The sequence below is a fragment of the Rhinatrema bivittatum genome, chromosome 3 (genome assembly GCF_901001135.1).
Source record: "Rhinatrema bivittatum chromosome 3, aRhiBiv1.1, whole genome shotgun sequence".
NCBI classification, from domain to species: domain Eukaryota; kingdom Metazoa; phylum Chordata; class Amphibia; order Gymnophiona; family Rhinatrematidae; genus Rhinatrema; species Rhinatrema bivittatum.
In genome coordinates, this window is record NC_042617.1 from 485658567 (window position 1) to 485664566 (window position 6000).

Below are 6000 nucleotides of genomic sequence, written 5' to 3' on the forward strand. Positions count from 1 at the left end.
AATCTAACTTTCCTACCTCTTTCCCTAACTTTCCCGCCCCCTAGCTTTATCCTAAACGCCCCCAACCTTTATCTTACCTTCTGCGCCTGCCGGCAGCCTGCTGGTACACGATCCCCCAGCACAGTGGCAAATGACCCCAACCGCCCCGCCCCTTTTTCGAAGCCCCGGGACATATGCGCATCCTGGGGCTTTAGGCGCATGGCCGGGCCTTTTTAAAATGGGCCCGGCACGTGTAGGCTTTTTAAAATCCGTGCCTTATTGTACTTAATTCAAAATGATACAATATCCTATATTAACCTCTATAGAATAACTACAACTCTAACCTTCCATAGGATAAAATCGATTATCCAATTGGCTTTGGAAATCCTTCATGCATCATCACAAAAAAACGCCTTGTATGTGCATAGATACCTAGATGTTTTTTTTAAAAGCCATACAATAAACGCACTACTAAATGCACATGAATATCTGATGATACTTAGCCAGATTTCACAAGAACAATTCCCCCTACGTGGAATATGGGGAAGAAAACAAAATTCCCTATCTATACCCATAAAAATAAACAACTTTCTATATGATGTGCTGTCAATATATATTGTGCACCAACAAAGCTTTATATATTGCTAAGCCATGCAAGATAATTTATTACTTACTACCTAATAAAATATTGAATTAATAAAATCATGTGTTGGATTAATTTGCAACTGATGTTATTAATGCAATATTTTATTAGGTATTTAATTAAAAAAAAAAAAGGATACATAACTAAATTCTAGTTCTTTTTATTTTGTCAGCAACCTTTTTATTAGGTTTTTTAGCACAAACGTGTAAATATATAGGGCACTGAATTAATAAAGTCTAAGGGATAATACATTAAAAATAAAAAAAAATCAACTATATATATATTCCATATGAATCCTTTCACTACACTTTTTGTTAGAATAGAAAATGCCTTGACCTCTACACCATGCAGAGATGTCTCCTGCCTGATTTATAGAGAATTGCATGTCATTTTGTTTTCATTGTCAGAACTATCAAAAATAGTTTCCATTATAATGCTTAAATTGTTGCTGTCCCTAAAACAAAATGGTAGTAATTGACTTTTGCTTTATTCAAACCAACATAACTCAATTGTGACATCATACATGAAGGTTGTGAGCTTCAGAAGGGTGTCAGAGGTCAGAGCAGTCTGGACTCCATCCTTTTCTCTACAGAATGTCTTTTATTCACAGTGAAACAGAATAATAGGAGAAATGACCTCCTTACCTTAGCAGCCTTTTATAGCTAAGCCACAGGAGTCAAACATAGACTGTTGTAGCATATTCTTTGCTTTCTCCTATTGTCTGGGGCCTCCCTGTTCCCTTCTGGGCCTGCTCTTTATTTCCCCTGCTTAGGATAACACCCTGTTGGCTGGGGTTCTCATGGTTCCTAGCCTTAAGGTGGACTAGGTTAAATGCCTTGTCCTAGTCCCTTAAGGAGTTCATTATATACATTCATTTACATATCCTCCCCCTCAATTTAACCTTCCCAGATGAAGTGCCTATCCCTACCAGGGTTATCTCCTGGGGAAAGGAATAACCTTCTGGATTTCCTTTTGCTACTTGATACATTACAATCTTCTTCATTAATAGGAAAGGGGGAAGTTGTGTTATGGACTTTGGACTAAAGGACTGGCTTCCTGCCTACCCTCTGTTTCTGGGCAAACAATTGACCCATCTTCTCCTTGAGTACTTCTAAAATTATCTAGGTTACTCTCTTCCCCATCCCCCTCTGGCAAAACAACTAAGGGATGTGGAATGCTTAGGGAACCTCCTCTACCTTAGGGACTCTATCTATGGTGGCATCTAAATGTTGGAAACAACTAATTTTTTTTTTAACATCTTCAGTTCCCTGACATATTTGAACATCTTCAGTTCCCTGACATATAAGAAAGACCTCAGATGAGAATGCCTCACTGTAGACAGAGCTGGTCAGATTAGTCATAAACTGGCCCCAGTGAGTCTCATACTCTGGATAATTGCAGCCTAGAACCACAGGATATGGGAGCCTGGGATGTACTCCTACTTCCATGCTGATTTCTCCAGATCTGGATGGTTGGGAATTGTTGCTGGTCATCACCATGCATACAGACAAGGATAACTGTCTTCTCATGGTTGATTTGTATTTTCTATACTAGCTCCCTTTGGGGGGTAGTCATTGGAAGGAAAAGGAGCCCATTTTCTGGATTATCTGAAAATTGGTCCTGGGGAGTCTGCATTAGGAGAGAGTGGAGGGATTTTCACCGGACCATCTGTTGAGATGTGAGTACTTTATCCTAGATCAAAAGAGACTCTGTAACTTTTACTGGGACCGCAGAGAACTCAGGCAAGAAGGAATAGAGGGCTAACTTAGGAGTGACTTACACTGTAGGAGATCTGAATTCTGAAGATGTAACTTGGAAGACTGGAGAATTTTGTATTCTATTTGATAGGGACTTTTCTGCTGCTTTTTGCTGTGGACTGAGAAATGAAATTGCGGACCTACTATTGGAAATTGGTAAACTATCAGTAACATCATTTATGGTACCTGAAGGTTGGAAGGTTTCCAATGTAACACCAATTTTTAAAAAGGGATTAAGGGGTTATCCAGAAAACTTCAGACCAATCTGTGCCAGGCAAAATGGTAGAAACTGTTATAAAGAACAAAATTGCTGAACATATAGATAAGCAGAGTTTAATGGGACAAAGCCAACATGGATTTAATGAAGGAAAGTCTTTCCTCACAAATTTGTTCCTTTTTTTTTTGAGGGCATAAACATGTGGATATAGGTGAGACAGTTGATATAGTGTATCTGGACTTCCAGAAATCATTTGACAAAGTCTCTCATGAGAGAAAACAGAGAGTAGGGCTAAATGGTAAATTTTCTCAGTGGAAAAAGGTGCACAGTGGAGTGCCCCAGAGATCGGTTCAGGGACCATTGCTTTTTAATGTATTTATAAATGACCTGGAAATGAAAACAACAAGTGAGGTGACCAAATTTGCAGATGACACAAAATTATTCAAAGCTGTTAAATCGCAAGAGGATTGTGAGAAATTGCAAGAGGACATTTGAAAACTGGGAGACTGGGCATGCAAATGGCAAATGAAATGTAATGTGGACAAGTGCAAAGTGATGCACTTGGGGAAGAGTAATCCAAATTATAGCTACACAATGCAAGGTTCCATACTAGGAGTCACCACTCAGGAAAATGAATTAGGAGTCATTTTTGAAAATATGTTAAAATCTTCTGCTCAATGTGCAGCAGCAGCAGCCAAGAATCAAATAGAATGCTAGAGATTATTAAGAAATGATTGAAAAATAAAACAGAGAATATCATAATGCCTCTGTATTGCTCCATGATGGAACCTGATCTTGATTATTGTGTGAGTTCTGGTCATCACATATAAAAAAAGATATAACAGAATTAGAAAAAGTACAGAGAAGGGCAACCACAATGGTAAAGGGGATGGAATGATTCCCCTATGAAGAAAAGCTAAAAAGGTTAGGACTCTTCAGCTTGGAGAAGAGGTGGCTGAGAGGGGAAATGATAGAGATCTATAAAATAATGAATGGAATGGAACAAGTAAATGTTAATCCATTGTTTACTCTTTCAAAATCTATTTTTTAGAAATGTTTGGGGTTTCTCTAGTGGGACTATACATATTCGAATTTCAGGTTACTTGAAGTTGTTTTGGAAGATCCATGATTACACCCCAGGACATTTTTATATGTATACTAGCTGTACCCGGCCACACGTTGCAGTGGAAGAGCCAGGTTAAGTGGAAAAGAAAGAAAAGAGAATGGGGATAACCGCCCCCTGCCCCCCCCCGAACATGGACGCAATAACATCCCCACGCCCCCCCCCCCCCCGCAGGCCCAGCGATACCTGTCAAAAATGGTAGTCGGTGGAGCGGGCGTTCGTTCCGGCATGGAAGTATTGGCGCCTGGCCCTCGGCAGCCAGCACTGAAACTGTCTCCGACGGCTGTTAGAACTTACTCTGTCAGTGGGGTGGAGCAATGGGTGCGGTCATCTCACTTAGATAGTAAGGGCAAAGGTGCGCCGGTTGCCAGTCCAGAAAATGGCGTCGACGGGCCCTCGCCCTTACTATGTCACATGGGCTACTGCCGCCATTGGCGTTCCCGAGTGTCCTAGTAAGGGACAGAGCAGTGGGCGCCATTTTGATTGCTGGCAGCCGACGGCCGTAGTGTATGCGATGTGTCACAAAGCGGTGTTGCCCTCCCCCAGGAGCAGCCTGAACTATTCTGCCGTTTTGCGTGTGTTCGGAGGGTGTGGGCAGTAAGTAGAAAAGTCATGTGTGTGGGGGGTGTGAGGAGGGTGTTTTTGTGTGAGTTCGTAGGGTGTGGGAATAGCAAACATGTGGCATGTGAGTGGCCTCCTGGTGTAGCATGCTGGAATTTTGTGGGTTTTTGTGGGTTTTGGGAGGGTGTGTGAAGTAAGTACAATTGGCATGTGTGCGCGGGGTGTGTGAGGAGGGTGGATTTGTGTCTGGTCAGAGGGTGTGTGAATCCCAAACATTGGTCTCGTGTGTGTGGGGTGTGAGCGTTTGTGCAAGGTGTAAGAGCTTGCGCTTACATCCAGCAGACGTCGCTGTTTTGTGGAACCAAATCTTAAAACTTTTTTACCAGCCCCTGGTGTGACAGTAATGTAACGTAAGTGTAGAAGAACCTTGCCGTATGTGAGGTGAAGCTTGTGTCCAAATTTGAAAGCAATCGGTTCAGCTGTGGCTGAGCCTGGTTAAGTTGAAAAAACAGAACAGAGCAGTAAAGGTTACAGTTTGTGTGTTTTGTTTTTTTTTTTTACCCCAAATGAACAGCACCAGCAAAGAATAGTTTAAATATGCAAGCACACCTTCCTGGCCCCCCCCCCCCAACCCAGCGAAATAGAGCAACCCACGCTACAGCCCCCCTCTCGGGAGATATGGAGAATCAGTGCCCCCCCCTGTGAAAAACGTGCGGCGGAAAATAAGAACGGTCCCCCACCGTGCTCCTCCACAGCTACCTGTGTAAACTGCCAGCCGGTGGCGAGGGTATGTGCTAGGGTTTGTTCCGCTAGCTGCCATGTCGCAAAACTTCACCGGTGAAAGTGGTGCGTCATGATTCCTGACCTAGTAAGTCTTTGCTGTTGCACAGGAGGTGGACCCTTGGGCCGAAGTGGGGTTGACGCTGCCTGCAGGGCAAGCCCTATGGGTCCCCACCGTTGGCAGGCAGAGCTGGCTGACTGACGGAAGCCGGCTGGAGCTTCGCCAAATCCAGCCCTCGTTCCCTGCAGGTTGAGCCCTTGGGTACTGGGGCCAGCTGGACTTAGGTGGGCCTCCGTTTGAGGTCTTCTCAGGGTTGACAAGGAGGTCAGCCAGGGGCCAGCAGTGGTAGTAGGAGTAGGTGGTCTGATCTGGACGAGGCAAAGTCCTGGAGGCCCGGGCGCCAATGAGAACAGGAGGCAGACAGAGGGCGCCCGAGTAAGAATAGGCCGAAGCCTGAGAGGCCAGGTCCAGAGTGAAGACAAGAGGAGTGTCATAGAGCAGGCTGAAGTCAGGCAAGGTGGCAGGCAAGGAAGAGTGGCAAGACTATCTTGCTATCTTGCCTCCCAAATTTTAGGAAAAAACTTAAGACTTGGTTATTCAAGCAAGCCTTTCCGGACACAACTCAATGACACAATCCAATAACTCCTAAATCACCTTGCCGTTTGTTTATAACATTTATTTATTTTGTATACTACATTTAAATTGTATATTGTTTAACCATTTTCTATCCTCTTTTCTATTTTTCCTACTCCAAGTTTGGCCACCTTGTTAAATGTAACTGTACCTTCTGTCACCACAGTTCTAGTTCTTTGTTCTTAAGTTCTATGTATTTTATTGCACCCCCATTCTATGTAAACCAGCAAGATATGTTTTCATGATTGCCGGTATATAAAAACTCTAAATAAATAAATAAATAAATAAATAAGACAAGCGTGGGTC